General features: G+C 34.2%; 1 long non-coding RNA gene across 1 annotated transcript; it reads left to right on the top strand.

Moving 5' to 3' along the window:
* Positions 1–1,822: 1,822 nt before the first annotated feature.
* LOC145270488 (uncharacterized) lies at positions 1,823–16,430 on the top strand. Its single transcript, XR_013865392.1, has 2 exons — positions 1,823–2,094; positions 15,558–16,430. It is a non-coding gene; the product is annotated as an uncharacterized LOC145270488 (long non-coding RNA).
* Positions 16,431–24,048: the final 7,618 nt, after the last annotated feature.

Here is a 24,048-nt window from a genome sequence, read left to right as displayed (position 1 = left end):
CCCTGTTGTTCTGCGAGACTGTGAACATTGTGGTGTATGTGAAAAAAAAAAACAGCTTCGTCAAAAATTTCCCCGGTTTATTTGAAAATTAGATTTTTCTAATCGGCATATTTTTTTAATAATATTTAATTATAAAAAAAGGTGTAGACTTTATAATATTAAATTCAGGTCTCCCCCAATTTTGTTCGTCCATTTTTGCCCGTTCCTAGGGACTAGTTATGTAAACTTTAATAGTTTTTTTACAAGAATTCCTATGGCGACGGCGAATCAAAGACGGTTATTTTGAGAATATCATGTGTTGAATACGTTTTTTATGAAGTTTGATTGAAATAAATGAAAAAAAAATCATGTTAAATAAATTTTAAAATTTTATGTTATAAAAGATCTATAACGTCTTTTTTATTTATGTAAAAATACATGAAAAATGTAAAAAAAAATGGTTAAATTAATTTAACAAATTTTATGCCATAAAAGATCTATAAGGTCTATTTTTATGTATGTAAAAATGCATGAAAAATGTAAAAAAAAAACAAAATTTATTTAATAAAGTTAACAAATTTTGTGGTATAAAATATATATAACGTCTATTCTTATTTACGTAAAAATACATGAAAAATGTTAAAAATAATTTGTTACATAAATTTTAAAAATTTTATCTTATAAAAGATCTATGAGCTCTATTTTTATGTATGTAAAAATACATGGAAAATTAAAAAAAAAATTGGTCAAATAAATTTCAAAATGTTATATTGTAAAAAGTCTATAAAATCTTTTTTTTTTTTTTCATGTATGTAAAAGGTTGTTAAAAAGTTCAAATAAAGTGTGTAATGTAATTGAAAAACAAAAAAACACCTTGTTTTAATTTTTGAAAAAGTTTGTAATGTAATTGTTAAAAAATTTGTATATGATTTTCTCTTTAACACCGAAAATGACAAGGAATTGGCAGGCTAGCAGATAAGTCCAAGGTCGACAACTCTAAAAGGGTCAAATCCGTATTTTACACCGTCAAATCACGAATATTACAAATTATTAGTTTTAAAAAAATTGTTAAAGTTTAAAAAAAAATATATGTAATTAATATGAAATATATTATATAATTGATATAAAAAAGGAAAAAATTGTTCCATTCCCATCTAATGGAAGAGTTGTGGAGATGGCGTGAGAAAGGGCACGCATTTCCACGAATTATTAAAAGCATAAGACAACAGTATAGTTTTTTAAAAAATGTTTAATTTTCAAAGTTGTTTTATTTTGTATAAATTTATATTTTGTTACGTGGTTCATTACTTCAGATTTTATTTTGTTCGTTTTTCTGTTAAGACAATAATACACTTTCTAAAAATGGTTTCCTTTTTCTGTTAAATAAATGGTTATAAATATAAAAATGTATATTTTGTTCGTTTACTTTATTTGATCAAGTGCTTACTTCCAATATTAAAATATTTTTATATTAATTACATTTTTTTTTTTAGATGACGCGAAATTGGCTGTGGCCGTCTACTTCCGGAACTGCCGGTGTTTCGCGATGATTACAACGGGTGAACATGCCGCATTACCAATTTTGACTTCATTTCATTACTTTTTTCATCTTGAATGTAAAAAAGAAAAAAAAAAATGACGTTAATAGCTTCAATAGCAATAATAGGCTACTTCTGAGTCAAGTGTGACTTTGGTTTATAAAAACGTCGATTGTTTTAATTGTATTTATTTTAGCGTTAAGTATCGATATAATTTATGCTCTAAACGTGATTGGAAAACAATTGCACATTTTTAAATACTGAACGGACATTTTTCACACGAGGAACGAAATAATGATTACACCGTGTTAAGATGACCTAAATGCATTGTTCTTTAACAGTTGATTTTTCTCTTTAAATAATTTCAAGTTTAAATCGTGTTTTTCATCTTTTAATTTTGATTCTTTTATATTTTCATATATTTTATTTCTTAATTAATTGGACACACAAAACAAAAGTTGTATCAATTTACTAAAGAAACCCTTGCAAACAAAACAAATTTTCTGTTTTGAAAACAACAGAAAAAAAAAAAGCGAATTCGTCCCAGTTTTTTCGTATTGAATTCCTGGAATGAAAGGTAAGTTATTTTTAAAAAATTTTAAATTATTATTTATTTATTCATTATTATTATTAGTTTTTTTGCTTGAAAATAAATTACATCCAATAATATTTTAAATAATCTGAAACATTAAAATAAGTTTATATTTTTTATTGCAATCAATTAAAACAATATTTATTTAGACATGCTTTATAACATACGTGAATGATAAAAAGTATGATTCTCTCATTTAAAAAAATCTTCTAAAATATATTTTTTAATCTGACATTTACATTTTTGTCCAAAATGTGTTTATTTCAGTAAAGGTTATATTGAAGATTCGTCTTCCTTTGTTTACATTTGGTGGAAGTGACCTCCGACATAATTTTAGCTACGGATGAACAAAACAGTATAGAATGTGAAAAGAAAATTAATTTTCCCTTAAAATCCAGTGACTGCTCAGTTGAGGAAAGGAAGCAATGTGCACCTACCTTAAGTTGTGGAAGAATTGCCCCCTTCCGCGACGTGACAGTCTGTTTACAATCTCTAGCCAGCAAAGCTGAGGTAGGTGTATCAGAAATTTCGTGAAATTTCGTGAAAATAGTGAATAATTCCACCCCATCTTTCCAAGCTTATAACTCCTCGTAAAATGTAATTCAAGCCCTAATTTTTTTTCAATTAAAGGAGCAAGGACCAAGGTTTTATTAAAAAAAAAAAAAACAATATGTTTTTTTTTTTTTTAATAAAAAGGTTTTAAACTTCGGACTTTACAGGTAAATTTCTAAAAAACGGATTTTTTTTTTGTTAACAATCTCTAGCCAGCAAAGCTGAGGTAATCAAAGAGTAGCTTTCTGGCACCAGCCACAAATGCTTCTAAAAAAGAAACTCCTTTTAAATAACCAAAAGGTCATGTGATTAGCTGTCACCTGACCTGGGAAAAAAACTTTAAAAAGGCAAGGTAAGTGCACACCGCTCTCCCTCTCTTGAGCAATCATTAATCCCCTCTTTTTTTCACACATTCCCCAGGAAAGAAGAAAAAAGAAAATGAAGGAAAACAAAAAAAATATAAGGCATGCACTTACTCGAGTAAGTTAACCTGTTAGTATAATTTTTGCTCACTTTTTTTTTGTTGGTTACTAATTATTCAGGGAAGAGGCTAGGTCTATCTCGCCGCCGTCTTGGGGGTACACAACTTGGACAATGCCATTTCTGTCTTGCAGGAGGTGGAGACTCGATACCACCACACTGGAAGTGACATCAGTCATCACATCCATCGCAACAAATCATATCCTGATCACCCTGTGGATATAGGACAAAGCCAAATTAGTTCATTGGCAGGTGTTGATTGAGGAGGAATAGTGTTAATCCTATCCTCAGGCCTATCAACAGATGCCGGTATGGGTCCATCTTGATCCTCTCCATTTAAGGATAATTCAAGGCGGAATAGGTTTTTTAACGAGTGAATACACCCCCCCTTTTATCCTTGCTGACCTGACTACCCCATCCTCTCTGTAAAACATGTTCAAAATGATCCCAAGAACCCAAAACGGCCTAGGCCTATGTGGGCTCCTCCTTTAATCTCTTTTGGAAGGGCATCTCCAACCTTTAATCTCTTTTGGAAGTTTCTCCCGGAGACTCAACAGGTACTCATTATGAGGGCTGTGACAACACAATGTTCTTTTCATTCTTTTGACTCTCAAGTATATATCCGACACAGTACGACACAGTCAATCAACCGTAAACCACATCAGTCTATATAAAAAAAATTAAGATATTAAACAGATATTTACTCAAGAGTAAATACAATAAAAAGAATATGCTATTGTCACAGCCCTACTCATTATACCACAAAGTGCAGAAACTCTTCAGGCACTCGACCCGAAACTGCAAGGTCCTGAGCAGCTTTTCTCGGTTGGGTGGGAGGTGAGAGGCAAAATCCTCATCGTTCAGGTCTAAAAGTAACCCAGGACTCTTATTAGGCTGTAAAAACGTTAGGAGTTACTGCCTCTAATTCTTTCTCTGTAGATTCCTGATATGTCAGAGGGCGGTTATTGATAGCTCTTTGGATATCCGATATGATGGTAATTAATGAAAAATAATCCATCTCACCTCTACCAACCACCTTGTAAAGTGGAATGGGGCAGAACTTGATTGAACAGGAGCCAAACTTCTGTTGATAATCATGGTTTAGCATCAACCTTTTAAAATACCGACCTTTTAAACAATCGACCATTTAAACAATCGACCGCCTCCTACGAACGTTTTAGCATTATCACTGTAGATGGTAGATGGGATGCCATACAGGTTCGTGAACCGCACCAATACCTGCAGAAAGGCCAACAAACTCATATCAGGTACCACTTCGATGTGTATAGCTCTGACACTGAGACACATGAAGATCAGCAGATACATTTTCATCTCCTTACCACCTTGTCTAACCCAAAGGTGACCGGTGAAATCCACCTCTGTATGCTTCAAGGGAACTTCCAGTTCAATACGGGATGCGGGCAGGTTAGCTACATTGGGTGGTAAGACCTGTCTGGCATCATATCTTATGGGGAAATGAAATGGACCCCAATCCAGAGAGATCTAAATAAAGTTTCTTCCATAAGGAAAAAAATTCAGGTGGAACCAGCACATCCCACCCTAATCCTTTCTCCCAAAGCTTGTTTAGCAGAATGCAACCTCGCAATGAAACAGGCAAGCACAATGATAGAGGATCATAGACTCTAATTCCTAGAATTTGTCTCTTGGTAGAAGCATCAGGGTTGCACTTAACCGTAGCCAATCGAAGGGTGTTGGAGAGAGGACAGTATTGATAATCAAGTAGGTATTCCCAACCACTGCCATGAACACTCAGTGTACCATGCTCCTCCATCTTGCTTTGAATTCCTACATGGTCAGAATTTCAAGACTGTAGTTTGAAGCATCCTTGATGTAACCGCTCCTAAGAGAGAGTGTATAATCCACACAGCTCCTCTGGACTATCACTAGATATGATAAGATTATCCACGTAAAGGCAATTTTCCATCATAAATCTGCAGTTATCACTGGGAAACTGTGCAGAATGATACCGGAGAACATAATTTAAGATAAAAGACTGGAAGCAAATCCAAAAATGATTGTGTTGTACCTAAAACCACGTAGTCGTTTGCCATCCTTCAAAACAGAACCTGTTCTTATCTGATTCCAGTTTCAGGCAGATCATCAAAAAGGCCTTCTTGATGTCTGCCAACACAACATGATTATTGGAGTGGAAAGTAAGTGGCAAATCCAACAGGTCACTTGTTAAGTTTACTCCCTGGTAAGTAGCTTCATTCAAAGATGGAGAGTCCCCGACCTTGAGGCTACAGTTGAATACTGGCCGAATTTTTGTGGTTGTAGTTGGGTCTGATTTCACAACCGGTCTATGCGGAATCCAAATAAATTCATTAAATCTCTGAGGAGGCACAAAAATCTCTATTGTATCTTCCCGTTCTTGCTGCTGGAAAAACTGCAGATAGTCCTGGTAAAGCTGTATCGTCTCCAGGTTTTGCACTACATGTTCTAATATGCGCAAGGCGATAGCATGGTTGAAGGGGACACGCAATATTTTATCTTTCTCCCAGGGCAACTGAACATAATATTTGTTGTCTTTAGACAAGATGGATTGTTGGAAGAGCGCAATCTTCCACTCATCATAATCTGTTAATCTGTGTTCTGTTATTCCCAGCGACTCCACCCTGAACATTTTCTCTAACCCCCTTTGCATGTCACTGTCAGGGAAAAATTCACTAAGTGGATCCTCATACTTGCTCTCTGACTCCAGTACGAAACAAAGGTGAGAGGGGTTGACTTCAGCCGTTGATGCTAGAACAGAATTGAAGGTAAGGCTCTCTGGGTTCGCATCCAAAGTATGGTCCAAATCAAGGAACTGCTGCACCTCACCAAAGGGAACCCGTCCTGTTGGAGTAATAAAGGCTTGTCCACACAAACAAGGAACCAGTTAGAGAGTACCCAAGCTTTGAATAAAATCCAATCCAATTATTCCATGAATTGGAATGAAGTTTGTGCCTCTCTCAAATCTACCAGCTAGGGGGCAATTATGACAATGGAACCCATCTAAAAGAGTATCTAACTCCTCAATGTGCACAGATATATCCAGGTCCTCCTGTATTAGTACAGGAAGAGAATGTGGAGAATGCGATCCAACGCTCACCTCCAATTTTACTTCACTAAATTTCATGCCTATTACAGTCTCCAAGTATGGTAATCAATTTGAGTTCACAATCCAGTCCAACGGATGCTAGGGGACCAAGGGGTTCTAACACCTTACCCGACAGATAAGTCCGGCCACTGCCAGTGTCCAACAAACAGTTGGTGGAAACCTGGTTGCCATCCTTGCCAAAGGTAACACACAAAACAGGAGGGAAGCATGAGAAGTTTCCACCTGGAGTGCGACAAGTGGAGTAAGCCTGAAGTGAAGAATCCCTATCTGAAACATCCCCCCAATGACCCCCGACTAGTATTTAGGGTGGAGCCAGGGACCTCGTCTCACTTGATTAGAAGACATTTAACCGCCTCCCTAGTATCCTGCAAAATAGACTACAAGGTGGGGATTCTCTTCCCAGAAATTTGAATCAGCTCCCCTCAGACCTCTCTGGGGAATTTGGAAATGAGAATCTTCGCCATAAGCCGAGCTCCCGAAGAATGGTCCTTGGAGAAAGAACAGCCGAATGAACCTTCCAGCTCCACCAGAAGAGGGGATGCCTGGGTAAGTTAGTCAAAGTCCTATAACCTCTATCTAGTTTATAGATGAAGTCCAAAATGTCTTGGAATATGTGGTCTATTATTTCATCCTTGTCGAGTTATTCGCTCCTCAGGACAGAAAGGGCCACCTCATAATTTCTGTTGCAAATAGTTGTATGATTGCTGAGCAACAAAGATTGACTGGACAGCGAACATTTCAGGAAATTCAGTCTTTCAGGATCGTTAGCCATGCCGGCCACACAAGTTTCAAATCTTGATAAGAAATTCCTGAAACTCATGGGGTTGGATTGCATTTCCAACCCATCAAAGGTAGGTCCATTAATCTGAAGCTGAGGCGGCTTCACGATAAACGAAGCGCACCTCTTTCAATTCCAGGGGAACATGGAGCAGAACTTATGGACTCAGATGTAGTAGGAAGGAACTTTAATTCGAGCTGCTCAAGTTCCCTTCTGAATCTCCTCCTCCTCCTCCTCCTCCTCCTCCTCAGCTAACAGCTGCATGTTGCTAACACATATGTCAACTTCTGTCAAATATTCGGTAAAAGATTTCTGCAATGCAGCAAATGATTTACTAGAAAGTTCATCTTCCATGTAAGCCATCTCCAGAATAGTTCTGATTTTGGTCCATAGAAGAGAAATTCTTTTCTGTAAATCTGCCTTGCATGTTAGTAAAGCGTTCTTCCGCAAAATGCGAGAAAAATTAATTTTCCCTTAAAATCCAATGACTGCTCAGTTGAGGAAAGGAAGCAATGTTGCAGAAGAATTATCCCCTTCCGCAACGTTAATTGCCTGTTAACAATCTCTAGCCAGCAAAGCTTAGGTAATCAAAGAGTAGCTTTCAGGCACCAGCCACAAATTCATCTAAAAAAGAAACTTAACCACTGGGCAGAATCTCCTTTTAAATAACCAAAAGGTCATGTGATTAACTGTCACCTGACCTGGGGGGGGGGAAACTAAAAAGGCAGAGAAGGCAAGGCAATCTCTTTTTGGATGTAAGCAAGGTAAGTGCATACCACTCTCCCTCTCTTGAGCAATCATTAACCCCCCCCTTTTCACAAGAATGAGCCTTTTTTTATTTAGGAGTTTTATTTAAACAGTGTTTATTTGAACTTAATCGAGATTTTTTTTTTTTAGATTTAGGAAGTTTTTCCCCAGTAATATGTTTATGAACGTTTACCTAACTTTTATAATAAAAGTTAGGTTAACGTCGATATCGAAATATTAAAATTAAAGTTACTTTTATTAAAAAAACAAAAAAACGAGGTGTTTTTCAGTTACATTATAAACTTTATTTGAACTTTTCAACAAACTTTTACATACATAGAAAATAGACTTTATAGGTATTTTATAATATTTTTTTAAAACCATATTTAACGAACAGCTGGGTTTTTTTACATTTCATCAAACAGCATAAAATAAAACCCGTATCCAATACATGATATTCCCCAAATAATTGTCTTTGTTTATTTGAACTTTGTAACAAATTCTTGCAAACATAAAAAATAGATTTTATTGATCTTTTATAAGATAAAATTTTAAAATTTCTTACAAGAAAAAGTTTTTGTTTTTTTCATTGTTCATATATTTTAATCAAACATCATAAAAAAATCGTATCCAATACTTGATATTCCCAAAATAATTGTCTTTGATTCGCCGCCAGAGAAATTCTTGTAGATGACTATTAAAGTTTGCATCACTAGTCCCCCTCATGGATCTGAATTTAACTTTACAAACACTCCAGCAACCTTCCACACGATTTGTGTTAATACTAGGGTCATTTGAATCAACAAAGTTATATCGGTGGTTTACCACAGCATGGTTCGGTAATGCATTATAGGCGTGCCAACCATCTGTCACAATCTATGTGCCTTGTCTAACTTACTGTACAATTATTGGTAATTGGGTTGCAGCATCTCTCGTTTCGACTAGCACCATCATTGTCAAGTTCCTTTCTCGTCCAACCATTCCAAGAACCCACTGATCTGGATGGAATCTTCCTCGGTGGTATTTCCTGTGCATGAATTTACTTTTATTGATTTTTGTTACATGATAAAGGGCTGGCCCCTTTTCATGTAAGTAAAAAAAATAGGGAATTAGTTAAATGTAAATATGAAATAGGATAGTCAAGGATTCGAACTTGCGAAGCTAAATTTGGAATTGAAAATTCCAATCATAAGTTAAAATAAATACAGAATGTTATTGAAATAAGGAATTGCAATTGTTTAGCTTACATATCATATATATGTATATGGAAAAGGAATGTAATAATGAAATTCGTTTCTGTTAAGGAATTTACTCTTCAATGGAAATTGTAAACATATTTTGTAAAAATGTTATTTGAAAAAAATGTACATATTTATTTTAACGCATTTTTAAAGGTGTATATATAGACATCGAACAACCCAACCTTCCCATACGCACACATATGTTTGTCCTTCCCGACATGGGTAGGATTCAAAAACTGTCCTCCTTTTCATACGATCTATGACTTTTTCTTTTCTTGCATTGTTACTTCAATTATCCTGAAGATGTCCTCTGAAATAAGGACGAAACGTTGATTATTTTAATAATTTCATTCGGTTTTTCTATTTTTTTCAAAACATATATATATATATATATGTATATATATATATATATATATATATATATATATATATATATATACTTTTATAATATATATATATATATGTATATATATATATATATATTCTCAAAACATATATATATATATATATATATATATATATATATATATACAGAACCGTCTCTCTTTATATGTACTCTGTCTCTATATCTCACCAATGTCTCCATCTCTTACAAGAACACTAAATAAGAACTATGCAATATTTTGACTGTTCGTTCAGAACCACCTAGTTGTACCGGATGTTCCAGCATGGTCATTGCGCATATATTGCGATTGAAATTATAACAGTCGATTAAAGATTATTTGAAACAGGTACTAGTGGTTCCCCCAATGACCGCCAATACAAAATGTGTATTAAGTCTTGTAGCCGTAAATGGCTACCTTCAAAGAAGGAACCAGCTCGAACATTTATTTTATTTTACTTTTTTTTTTGCATTTGGGGCAAGACCAACAATAGCTGTCAATAAAGCGCTTCTAATTTTTATTCTAAAGATTAATACATTAACATAGGTCAGTACATTTTGGACACGTGTGTTAGTTGGTGATTAGGCCACATCGTGCCAACACTTCCATGGTATTCAGTTGATTTGTGGAGGACGTTTCTTTAATTACATCACTGAATATAATATTTAATGTTGCCAGTTCTATCGCTGGCATTGCTGCATTTGTTAATGTGCTCATAATTTGGAAATTCAAAAGTAAGTCTGACAACTCTAGAAGGGTCACATCAGTATTTACACCGTCAAATCAGAATATTATGAATTATTAAAATTGTAAAATATTTTTTAAATATTTTATTTCAAGTTTTACGTTTTCTTTTATTACACACGACAAAGTTCCAGCTTTTTTAGAAATATTTTTTTATTTAATTTGATTTATAAATCTTAAATATGAAAACTGCATTACTTCAGATTTTATTTTGTTCATTTTTCTGAAAAAATGTATATTTTGTTCGTTTACTTTATGTAATCAAGTGGTTACTTCCAATTCGACGGTGTGAATACTGGTGTGACCATTCTAGAGTTGTCGAGCTTACTTTCGAGTTTGCCAGGCTTACTTGCAAGATTTCCATAAATTTCGAAAACGTAAGTCACGTTAGAAAAATCTCATTACAAAAATCTCATTTCAAAAATAAATTTTGCATTTTTTTTATTGTAAATTGGTTTATCATTTTATTGTTGAGTGAAATTTCAAAGTGATAAATAGAGAAAAATATCTCGAAAAGAAAAAAAAACAAACGTCTTTTTTTTACATAAAACTAACTTTAATTTTAAAATTTCGATGTTTGGAAAACAGTTCATAATATATATTTCATTATAAAAATTCTATTTATAAAGAATAAAACAGTTAATAAAATATTAACAAACAGTCTATTAAGTTCAAGTAAAAACTGAATAAAACTTCTAAAAATAAAGGTTCATTCTATACGGCTTTGGTTATCTGTAGCTAAAAATATGTCGGGCGTAACTTCTGCCAAATGACTTTGTAAACAAAGGAACATGAATCTTCAGGATTACCTCAGTAAATTTTTTGAATTCTGAAAAAAATGATAATAATTATCATATAAAAAATAATTTAATTCAAAGTTGGTTGAATTGTTCGACTACTGAGCCAAAAAACAGAAGCTTTTTAATATTTAATTGCTTTAACATATTACAACGAGGGACCAGATAAAAGAAGAGTGTCACCAGTGTTGCGATGGTGAATAAGGTAACGTTTTCTAGTACCTTAACGTAAGCATTAAAATATTAAAATATGTCCAAATCAGCATTAAGGCTAAGACGAATATAAAAGTTTAGTAAATGTTACTTTAAGCTATAACAAATCATCAACCACTCTAATTTGTTTAGTTTAGAGGTATTTGAGGTCGCTGACAATAAATCTGATAATCTAACCCGTCGCAAATTTCCCGATTGTATGGTATGAGCCCCTTGACCCTGGGACTATTTTTCGCCATTTCACCACCTTCATTTATTTAAAAGTCTGCATAATAAAATATCATTTCACTAAAACAATTTTATAATGAAAGCAACATTGTATTTTTTATAAAGTAAAAAAGTTCAAATAATTAGAAGGTGTGCACGTAAACAAATGAATGAATTAACAATGGTATTTTAGTAATAAGGATAAGGAAACATTTTAATAAGAAAGGCAAGGAAATAGTCATTCGTTCTTACTATAATAATAACATCTTTTCTGGTAATAATAAAAATAGTTTTAGTTCATTTTGTCTCGAGTTTCAAAAGTTTGTAATTGGGGTATTTAAAATAAAAAAAAAAAAATAAAATAAAATAAAAAAGTTAAAACAATTAGGTGTGCATGTCAAAAAAGTACAGAATTGACAATATAAAGTAAAAAAGTTGAAATAATTAAAGCATAAAATAATTGACAATGGTATTTTAGTAATGAGGATAACGAAACATTTTAGTAGGAAAGGTAAGGAAAAAATAATTCATTAAGTAATAACAGGGAAGTACATCTTTTCTGGTAATAATAAAAATATAGTAAATTTCATTTTATTTTTCGAGTTTCCAAAGTTTTTAATCGGGGTATTTAATCAGAAATGATTAGTTAATCTAATCAAGGATATTATGTTTGTTTTTTTATCTCTGGAGCGTTCTTCTTTGAATGCGGTTGCATTCATTCCAGAATGAGTAAATATTTGACAGCCAATGAGATTTTCTGAAATGTAAGGAAAGAGAAATCATATTTTTTTTAATAGAGGAAAGGAAAGGTTATGGTATATGCATAAGTATATGAGCAAGGAAATTAGGGCAAACCCCCATATATGACTCTAATGCAGAACACCTCCTGGTATCGACTGGGTGCATGAGTAGTACTTATTTTTTTAATAACAAAATAAAAGCTACATTATAACATTTTACATCTACATATGACATTTTTAAAAATCGACAGACAGACACTTTATATTACAAGTTCATTTAAAACGTTTTATTACTACACAAGCAGAAAGGCCTAGCATATAAAATCAACAGTAGGTTCTTTGATATAACAGAGTTATATTTAAAATGTGTCTGCTTAAAGCAGAATTAAACCAGTATACTTGATTTTTGCTTTTTAAACTTTATTTCAAACTATTATTATCACACAATTAGGAAGACCCGGCATATAAAATCAACAATAGCTTCTTTGATATCACACAGGCTGGTTTGAAAACAATGTTTATATTTAAAACGGTTGTCATCAAATGAAAAGTGAGCTATATCGGCTTTTCTATGGCGACAAATTTATTGTTCCACTTTGTAACTTAGTTTTTTCCATATGTAATTCACTCATAACACACACACACACACACACATAAACACATACATACACACATATGTGGTATTTTGGTCGAGAGGGGAAACACTGCGCAGCTTTTATTAAAAATAGGTATAGGACAGACAATAAAATAAGAAAGAAAATTGAAATGAATGTTTCTCTTTAAAGAAAAATTAAATCTTTATACTTGATGTTTGCCTTGTAAACTATGATTAAAACTTTGCTCTAAGACCCAGTATATAAATTCAACAGGGGTACGATCAAAGAATAGGGTTTTTTTCTATAGCTTTTTTGATGATTTATGTCGTGAATTCACTCATATTACCACACACATCACTAGTTACAAGGTCATTTGAGTTTTATACTTATATATATATATATATAGATATATATATGTGTGTGTGTGTGTGTGTGTGTGTGGTATTTTGGTCAAGAGGTGAATGTAAATACAGAGCAATATGATATATATATATATAATTTATTTTTGTTACGAAATATTACGTGCATAAAAGGTATGTTTCGCGTTATAAACCTTCATCAGCATGAATTAGGATTGAACTCACGACACCAGCATTCATTCATATTATGTTGTTCGCTGCTGAGCTACATTGATTCACTTTTTTTCTCTCGTTTCCCTCTCTGTCTCCCTCTTTATATATATATATATATATATATATATATATATATATATATATATATATATATATATATGGTATTTTGATCAAGAGGTGAAACACTGCACTATTATTAAATATAGGTATAGGACAAAATAAAATAAAAAAAATTTTAAATTAATGTTTCTCTTTAAAGCAAAATTACATCTTGATACTAGATTTTTTCCTTGTAAACTTTAATTCAAACCATACACACACATATTGTGCTGCCTTTTCTCTTTTTCCCCATAATCACTGCGCTCTGGTCAAGTATTTGGTTTCCAACAGATTTGCGTACCAGAAAATATGCCTACATGATCCCATAACTTTGCACTTACAAAGTTCTGTAAGGTTGAGTGTTACAAAATTGATTCTTTTTTGTAAACGTCACAAATTTTAATAGGTAGAGCTATGTAGTATGTTATATGCAGAATATTCTCTGTAGCTAAAATTGTCATGTGTATTCTCATAATATACTACCATGTATATATATATATATATATATATATATATATATATATATATATATTAAATTGTGATTCAATGAATTAAAAAAAAACTTATTGAAATGAAGTGGTTGAGTTTCATATCAAATATTTTTATTATTCTAAGCAAAGCAAAGAATAATTTAGAAAATTAATTTCCTTAACCTATAGCATATCGAGCAATACTTATTTAGATGGGATAACTTATTGAATATTACCGCCAGTAATATTTTGTAAACCTCATAATCACAGGTTTCCATACCAACTGATTGTTAAAAAAACTATTCTTTTCTGTTTTGAAAGCATTTTCCACATAATCATTGAACTCTGGCCAAGTGTTTAGCCTCCAACATATTCGAGTACTGCCAAAAATTATGCCTAAATCATCCCATAATTCACGTGTTTACCCTTGAAGCAGAAACGAGAAAAGGAAAGCAACTAGTTAACCCCTTACGAGATTAATGACAAGGATTTAAAGGGGAAATGTTATTATGTTTACGGTTGAATTGACTCTATTTCTATTTGTGGCTTCAAATATTATCTGAGAAAATATCAAATGTGTCAAACAGTATTTAAATACTGCCAGTAAATATGCCTAAATGATTCCATAACTTGCTCGTTGACTCTTGCAATCTTCTTTAAGATAAGCGTAACAAAATTGGCTCTATTTTTAGTCATAAACACGAGCAGATGTGCAGATATAAATGACAGAAAATAAGATCAATCAAACATAGTTATGTACGATTCAAAATAAACATATTTACTCTTTCAAAAATATATTAGTTTAACTTATCTTTAAATTGCAAAAAATACTTTTACTATACTCTTAAAAAATTCTTAAATCAAGTGTCATAAATTTGATTTCAACATATTTCAAAACTTCCTTAAGATATGTTATGTGAAACACATACAATACTGGAAGTGGCATAACTTCAATTTAAAAGCCGATTAAAGTTTACTGTGAAATGGAAGAGAGTTTATCATTTAATTTTTGACAGTGTGGCTTGTCAGTTCTTGTTGAAGTGATATCAACTATGGGTAGACTGTCAGCTAATTAATTCATGTTCCGCGTAGCTGGTCTGTCAAACCTAAATTATATGGCGTCATATATTGTCTATAGCAACTTTCATATAAACAAACTAAAGTTTAAAATAACAGTTTCAATAGATACTATATAAAATAAGTTAAAATTTATGTAGTTACAAATAATTTTTGTATTCACATGAATTAGAAGTTTAACAGTAATATTTCCTCCAACAAAGCTTGATTGAATCATGGGATTGATAAAATTAAAAGAATGATAATTAAAAATCACTGCCATCCGTAATTGTTGTTGTCTCACGACTGAGAATGCAGTTGGGAGATTCGAAGTTCCTATCCGTCGCGGTTACCACCTGACGAACGCCAGAGGAATAGTTGGTCGAAACGTCATGAAACAACAACTAATAAAGATGAGAATAATATTCTGCAATAAATAAATTAATTTACTTTCAATTACATTATATTCTAAGCAACAACTGTATCGATTAGTTCTGTGTAAAGTTAGAAAATAGTTATCTTTAACATGACTCTTATAAATGTTTGGATGAAACTAATCTATGGGTTGTGACTTAAATCCAATGAAATTAAGAATAAACATACTAATACATCAAAGAAAATATTAAAAATATCGAATTTTATTTTTTTGCAGATGTTCCTGATTGAACCCTGTTACTGAATTTTAATGGAATATGATTTTCTTTAAACATTATTCGATAAACAGTATTACCTTTTGTGGAAGACTGCAGCAACATCTGTGGGAATTTTTTTATACTGGGCACTACCATTTTCGAATTTTATGGAATAGTTGTGAAAACTTTATATATCTTGAAGGTAATATAAGTTTGGGTGAAATATCTTTTTTATTTTCAAATATATCAAAAAATAATAAGATATCGAATCAATAATTTGGACCTGTGAGAAATAAAATTGGAAAAGGTCACATTTTTATTAAGTGTGTGATTTTATTTTAAAAACACATTTTGTGGAATGTGTGAATATTCTTTTTCTTCAAAATATACTTTACTTAGATAAATATGAACGCACACTGAAGAAAACAAATGCACTTATAGAGAGCTCAGCATTGAAAAAATACTATTATTTTAATATTTGGCATATTGTACGATGATTATTCCCCAGCTTAAACAAATTGATTTGTAAATTTGGAGGAAAAAGAAAAAAGCAATGTTTCGTGTAAAATTTATAGACATTAACACTGGAGATAACAAAAATCGTCTGCCATGTTTGTTCTATAAAATTATCATTAGTTTTTCTTGTTCTTACACATCATCGTTAGTGAAATATGAGAATTTCCACTGTGGAAAAAAACACATTTATGTGAAATGTGTGAATATTCCTGTTCTTAAAACTCACTGTTATTGAGACATATGACAATTGACATTGTGGAAAAGCAACATTCATGTGAAGTGTGTTGATGTAATTGTTATTAAAAATCAAAGTTGTGATACATATGAAAACACTGGAAAAAAAGACAAATAATTAAAATTGAAGTAAAATGTATAAATATTTAAAAAATTCTTAAAAATTACTTAAATATATTTGAGATATAAGATAGTGTATAAATTTTTGGCATTTGGTAGGATGCCCCAACCAAACTGAAAAATTAGTTAAACATATTAGATTTTTCACTGGCTCCAAACCCCAGTCTTGTGAAGTTTGTTGAGATTCTTGTCCTAAAACGCGATCGTAAGTGAGATATGAGTATTCACACGGGGGAAAAGCCATATTCTTGTGAAGTTTGTGGATATTCTTGTTCACAAAAATCAATTTTAGTAATACATATGAGAACTCACACTGGAGAAAAGCCACATACATGTGAAGTTTGTGGATATTCGTCTTCAGTAAAATTTAATTTAGTGAGACATGTGAGAACTCACACTGGGGAAAAGCCACATTCATGTGAAGTTTGCGGATATTCTTTTCATAGTAAATCAAAGTTAGTAATACATATGAGAACTCACACTGGGGAAAAGCCACATTCATGTGAAGTTTGTGGATATACTTTTTCTGTAAAATCAGCGTTAGTGAGACATATGAGAACTCACACTGGGGAAAAGCCGTATTCATGTCAAATTTGTGGATATTCTTGTTCTAGGAAATTAAATTTAGTGTTACATATTAGAACTCACACTGGAGAAAACCCCTATTCATGTGAAGTTTGTGGACATTCTTGTTCTCAAAAATCAGGTTTATTGACTCATATGAGAACTCACACCAGAGAAAAGCAATAATTGGAACATGAACCACTGCTGGTAACATGAAATGAAAAAGTTACTATGTTCTATTACAGAAACATACCAGCGGCAGAAACATAAAAGACAAGTCAATCCTCCCAGATATTGTAATATGAAACAAGTCTTAAAGAACTCCGATCATTATTAATGTTACAGTCCCAAATGATTTTGGCCTTTATAAAGCTGAATGAGAAAATATTACAAATATAGGAGTATCTGAATTAATAAAAAGAAAGGGTTTTCAGAAATACTTAAAAGCAATCCCTTGAAGACCAATCTGTAACAAAATACAATAGCGATAAAGGGAAGAGTGCCTATTCTTAAAAAAGCCCGCAGATAAGTTTACATGATAATGGAATCAAGTGTTTGCTTCAGGAGGGAGCCCTTGATCTCTTAGAACTAAAAATAAAATAAATAAAAACGGGAAAAGCAATATTCTTTCACAATATGTAAATATTCTTATTCTCATAAATCAAATTTACTGATACATATGAAAAAGAAACACAATTCGAAAACGCAATATCCTTGCCAAATATTTTGTAAGAAGTCGTATTTATTCATATAAGAACTCCAAGTAAAACAATATTACGTAAAATAAACCGAAACGACTCATGATTGATGAAACTATTCTTGATAAATATTTTTATAATAGAGCTAAAGTTGAGACTATAATACAAAATTAGAAAGTAATGAATTGTTTGAAAAACTAAGCTTGTGAGAAAGTAATATAATTTGTGTAGATGAAACGGCAAATGAAAAATATTATTGTTGCTCTCTTTTCTTATGAATGTTGCACTATTAATTGGCCACCTGTCTACATTAATAGTATTGACACAAACAATATTATAAATCAGACATAATTTTTGCGACTGGACTCTACCAAAACTGTTTGTAGATAAACTATATTATATGTAGTGTGTCTTTGTTTTACAGTTAATAAATATTAGTTACAAACATGATTACGCATAGTCTTGAAAATCTCTTATGAAATTTGTGATCTTTTTTTATATTTTTAGTTATTGTTTGATCGGTTAGTGACACTTTTATTATACATAAGTGTTCAGCATCGGATTATATTTTTTTTTAATATTTTTCCTTATATTTTCTTGAACCCTAAATTAACTCAGATAAAGTGAAGACAAAATGTTTAAACTGAATGTCCCCCCGTTTGACAAATACCATTCATATATTTAAGTTTTTAGTAGGCGTAATCAGTAATTGTACAATACTCACCTACAGCTACAGGAATATCCCTTTGTTTACAAGCGTTAACCTCATGAAACTGTTGAAGCGTTTAGTGAAATTCAGTTTCCTTTATTTAATAGTTTAGTTTTCAGCAATTTTCAGTTTACTAACGTTAACAAATCGATACATCTATAAAAGTGAAATTGTCTGTCTGTGTGTATACATAGGGAAAGGTTTTAACCGGTTTTTGGCCGACAATTTGACTGTCAAGCGGTCAAATTTAAAAAGGTTGCACGTTTGCGGTCTCTAGCAAACTATTCAGCCAATTTTGGGTCTAAACATTTGAAATTTTACATAAAGGGTATTAAGATATCCAGCAAGCTTTTCATAAGATTTTTGGTGAAGATTTGGCTGCTAAGAGATCAAAGTTGAAAGCGATTATCTTTTAAGACTCTACCAAACTCCTCCGTCATTTTTGGGTCTTAACAGTGTAAATATTAAATGTACGCTACCTGGACACGAGTAAAACTTTTTGAAATATAAATACCTATGCACATAAAGTTATGGACCCAAACAATGCCGGGCTGAACTGCTAAAAAGTAATACAATTATTCTATTTACGTACATATTTTTTCTGGTAATCATCGAATGCTAATAGGTAATAATGAATACTCGTTGTTAAAGTATGATAGTTTATTAAGTGTGCATGTAAACCAATCATAGTAATTTTGTTGTGTTTTTATAAAAAAAATGATTGTAAGAGAAATTGTATTACGTTTGTAATATGGTAATATTTAACATTTTCTAAATGATTGACCACACCTTTTTAGTAGTATCTGATTAAGATTTGACCATTTTATTACTATGAAAATTGTAATACTCTATGTGATAATGTGTTGAGTATTGTCTCTAGAAATTTGTTTTACAAGACCTGAAGGCCACTCGATGATAAGATTTAATGAGTGTCCAATAGTCAATCGGACAATATCGTAATAATCGTGAGGTGGAAAAATTTGGTAAATTGGATTACTTTAGCGAGTAGTATTGTGGTATTGTTTACTGGTTACTTACCGACCTCTGCGACAAAAATAGTTCGTCTCAAAGTTTTCTTAAGAAGTAGAAATTTGTTTACGCACGAAAACATTGAATTCTATCCTATGGAAATAAAACAAAGATTCGTCCGTGTATTTATCATTTATTATATTTTTTATTAATCACTGCAATACTTGGTTGCAATTATGTTGCTTATCACCGTAAGGAAGAAATTACATTACAAAATTATATTACAAAAATAAACAAACAAAAAACACTCTGTTATACTGAGCGTATAGAAGCAAGAAAGTGACAAACGAAAAGGTTGATTTTAAACTTTTTATTTAAAGTTAAAACGATCGTGAAACGAACTGTTCGGTATGTCAGGATAATTCGACGGCGAGGGGTCGGTAGGAATACTGGTCGGGTGTTCATATGAACTCGGTGACGATCTAAGTTATTGTCAGGTGGAAGTGAGGGGCGGTGATGGCGGGAACAAGGTGTTTGCATTTGATAACAGGAATGGTGCTTAGTGTTCTGGTGGCTGGAATATGGATGCAGCGACGGCGGAAGAGGAGTAATTCTAATAGTAGGTGTCGCTGTGGAGAGTTGGATTTTTTCGCAAGCGAGTTTATTTTATTTTTAATAAAAGAAATATTTCATGTTTTTCAACTGTAATTTATATAAAAATTTAGTTTTAAAAACTTTAATAACTGAAATAAATTTAGTTCATTTTCTTTTATTTGTTCATGCGTTTCTTTTTTAAAATAAAATTTTGTGTTTCTGCACTTCACGACCAGCACTTTTTTTTATATAGTATTTAAAATTTAAATTCAAGAACGAACTTTGTCGAGAGTGCCCCCCTCTAAATTACACAATTTTCACTTTTAAAACTTTCTGGTTTTAAAAAAAGGAAGATTTCTTTACACCATCTTCCCCCTCTTTCTCTCATCTATGTATCTTCCACCTCCTTCTCTCATCTATATACGAAATTGGTCACAAATTTCGTGCTCAATTTAGTACAAGGTTATAACTAAAAACTGAACCCCCACGTGAAAAGTTATAACATTTTCTCAATGTTATAGAATCTGAAACTTAATTAATCGATGATATCAAGGCCCTCTTGCAGCTTACGGAAACAACGTAGTGTCGTTAGGAAAGGCGGGGTCGAAGATTTAGACATGATAAATGTTATGTTACGAAGCGTATGGTGACAAGAAAAAAAAAATAGACAACACAGGATTAAAAATTCGACGAACTCAACAATTTATTTTCGAATAAATAACACAGAATAATAACGAGCTGTCGTTGGGGTGAAGATGGCAGATTGTTGTTGTTGTTGCTGTTGTTGTTATAAAGCGCGACGATCCCTTCGTTAGTAGTAGTAACAGCGATGCTGGTTATAATGCTGTGTTAATGGCGATAGTTGTTGTTGTTTATAAGGCGCGACGATGCCTCCGTTTGTAGTAGTATTAGCAGCAGTACTGGTTATAATGCTGTGTCAATGGCGATAGTTGTTGTTTACAAGGCGCGACGAAGCCTCCGTTTGTAGTAGTAGTAGCAGCAGTGCTGGTTATAATGCTGTGTCAATGGCGATAGTTGTTGTTATAAGGTGCGGCGAAGCCTTCGTTGTAGTAGTAGTAGTAGCAGCAGTGCTGGTTATAATGCTGTGTTGATGGCGATAGTTGTTGTTTACAAGGCGCGACGAAGCCTCCGTTTGTAGTAGTAGCAGCAGTGCTGGTTATAATGCTGTGTTAATGGCGATAGTTGTTGTTGTTATAAGGTGCGACGAAGCCTTTGTTGTAGTAGTAGTAGCAGCAGTGCTGGTTATAATGCTGTGTTAATGGCGATAGTTGTTGTTGTTTATAAGGCGCGACGATGCCTCCGTTTGTAGTAGTAGTAGCAGCAGTGCTGGTTATAATGCTGTGTCAATGGCGATAGTTGTTGTTGTTTACAAGGCGCGACGAAGCCTCCGTTTGTAGTAGTAGTAGCAGCAGTGCTGGTTATAATGCTGTGTCAATGGCGATAGTTGTTGTTTATAAGGCGCGACGAAGCCTCCGTTGTAGTAGTAGTAGTATTGGTCATGACAGCCGTAGCGTTGTAGTGATGGCGAGGCTGGTGGTCCTTCTGCTGTCTTTTCCTTGGCTTCGCTGAATATAGCAAGCAGGCAGACGTAGTTGTAGACAATGGTCAGTGATGAAGAAATTGCTCCCAGGTCGAGAAAACTGTGTTTCTTTTGAGTTGTTATTGTCGCTCGCTACGGTGTGTAAGGTATCTAAGCGTTCTGCCCGTAATTTCGTGGAGGTAACCATGATCATGTGCCTCGACTTTGGTGCCATGGCAGCGATCGTAGAGTGAATCCCTACGTAGTCAATTTCTCCCCAAAGCGGTCAGGAATCATGAAACTTGAGTGGTGGTCGTCACGGTGACACGTGGCAGACAGTATGACGGCGTCCTCAAGTCAAAACGAGATCTAAATCATAACTTCTCCCCCAGATCTCATTTTGACTTGAATTGTCCAGTGCGGTCATAGTTGCATGTGTGAATGGAATCAACCCTTAAATCGTTTAGGAAGCTGGCCTCGTGTTGACCGATTCCGAATCAGGTCTGATCTGTATCCCAACGGTAGTCGAGGGGTTTCTATGTATATGGGGTCCTGCAACGCTCTGTGTGCCCCTGCCTTGGGTGGAGGCGTTGTCTCTTCGGTAGATTGAAAAGTTGGGTAGGGTAGAGGAGGTAGATTGTGGGACAAATGTTTTGGTCGTGGTATTAATCGGCGGACATGTGCTCGGTGAACCCATTCACTCTCGCCGTCATCATTTTTTATCTGGATCACCATGCTGTTGGTCTTAGCAACTTCGAAGGTACCGATCCAGGGTAGGTGAGATGCATGAGCATTAGCTGATTGAGGCCGGTGGATTAGTACCCTGTCACCGACTTGTATTGGTTCCTTATTCATGTCCTTGTCTAAATTTGGGTTTTGGGCGTAGTCAGCTTCATTGTTGGCCAGCGCAGCGTATCGATGAACTTGTCTTAACAGGGCATTGACCTGCATGCCATAAGCCGTGGGGCTGTGGTTTGTGATACTGTTGTCGGGTAATCTTGGTAAACCAATGTTGGGCTGCCGACCAGTGATTATATAGTGTGGTGACGCTCCAGTGGCACTGTTGATGGTAGCATTCATTGATGAGATGACGGATTCGAGGACGTCGGTCCACTCACAGTCTCTATCTTCGCACAGCATGTATATGGCGTTTTTCATTGTGCGGTGCTGTCGTTCAATGTTGCCTGAGCTTTGTGGTCGCCAGGCACAATGTAATTCCTGCGTGATTGATGTGAGTTGACAAAAGATCCTGTATACCTCCCCCGTGAAGTGGGTTCCGCGATCAGATGAAACAATGCGTGGTATTTCCTGGTGTCGAAGGAAGAAACTGTAAATTCCACGGGCAGCATCGATCGCACGATCTCTGGAACACGGCACAGCCGTAAGGTGTCTACTGAAACTGTCCAGCATGGTTAGGATGTAGCGTTTCCCCTTTGAAATTGGCATCGTGACGAAATCAATGTAGATAATTTCGAACTGTCTTTCTCCACGTTTGCAGTGTCCGGTGGGCCAGTCCTTGCGTTTGCCATAGTTACCCTTCCGCTTGGCACATGTTTCGCAGGAGTTGACATACGTCTTAATGTCATGGTCCTTGCATTCCCACCAGTAGCCGGATAGATGTTCGCGCATGCGGGCGATACCTGAATGATTGACGCAGTCATGGGCCTGATGCAGGTACTTGGGACGGAGTTTGTATGGTACGACCAGTTTGGGGGAATGATTGTTGTCCCTAATCATCAAGACAGATATGCCGGGCTCCAGGTAGAACTGGTGGATGTATTTGTTGAGTATGGGGGCCCGATGGTCATCGGGGTCGATGTTGCAGTTTTTGCTGGAGTTATTCATCTGGAGGGTTTTGATGATTCTCGACAGTGTGTTGTCTGTGCATTGTTCAGCAGCGATATTGATATGGTAGCAATTGTATTTTGTGGGGATGGTCGATGTAGAGTGATACGCATCCACAATATTCTTGTGGTGGCGGGTGTTCTGATGTGTGTGTGTTTCGGGGATGAGCATTGATCCATCAATTTCGTCCATACACCAAGATGGGATGTAAATGCGTAGGTCCGAACACTGGATTCTGAATGTTTTGCCTGCAGGGTTGGCGTCAGCTGGTGTGTTATTTTTTCTTTGGCCATGACTTCTGCTAAGCATGTCGGCCCAGACATTGGATTCGCCCTCCACAAATTCCAGGACGAATTTATAGCATGCGACCTCTTCCTGCCATCTGCGGATTTTGGCATTGTTGAATACCCGCTGATCCAGATAGGTTAGTGATCTGTGATCGGTGAAGATGACGAAGGGGCGGCTGTGTAGGAAGTAGTCGAATTTTGCTATGGCCCACTTTATTGCGTATGCCTCGCGTTCAGTTGTGGACCAGTTTTGTTCCGTGGTGTTAAATATGTGTGAAGCGACTGCTATGATCTTCTTCTTTCCCCTGTCATCTTCTTGCATTAGGATGGCCCCACATGCGGTGTCACTCGCATCAGTGGTGAGCGTGAAGAGTTGATCAAAGGCAGGGAATGAAATGACAGAAGGCGAGGACAGTCGTTTCTTTATCTTATTAA

The sequence above is a fragment of the Euprymna scolopes genome, chromosome 46 (genome assembly GCF_053919585.1).
Source record: "Euprymna scolopes isolate OS-2025 chromosome 46, ASM5391958v1, whole genome shotgun sequence".
Taxonomy (NCBI): Eukaryota; Metazoa; Mollusca; class Cephalopoda; order Sepiida; family Sepiolidae; genus Euprymna; species Euprymna scolopes.
The sequence above is the reverse complement of the archived record's forward strand: the minus strand, read 5'-3'. Positions and strand labels throughout refer to the sequence as shown.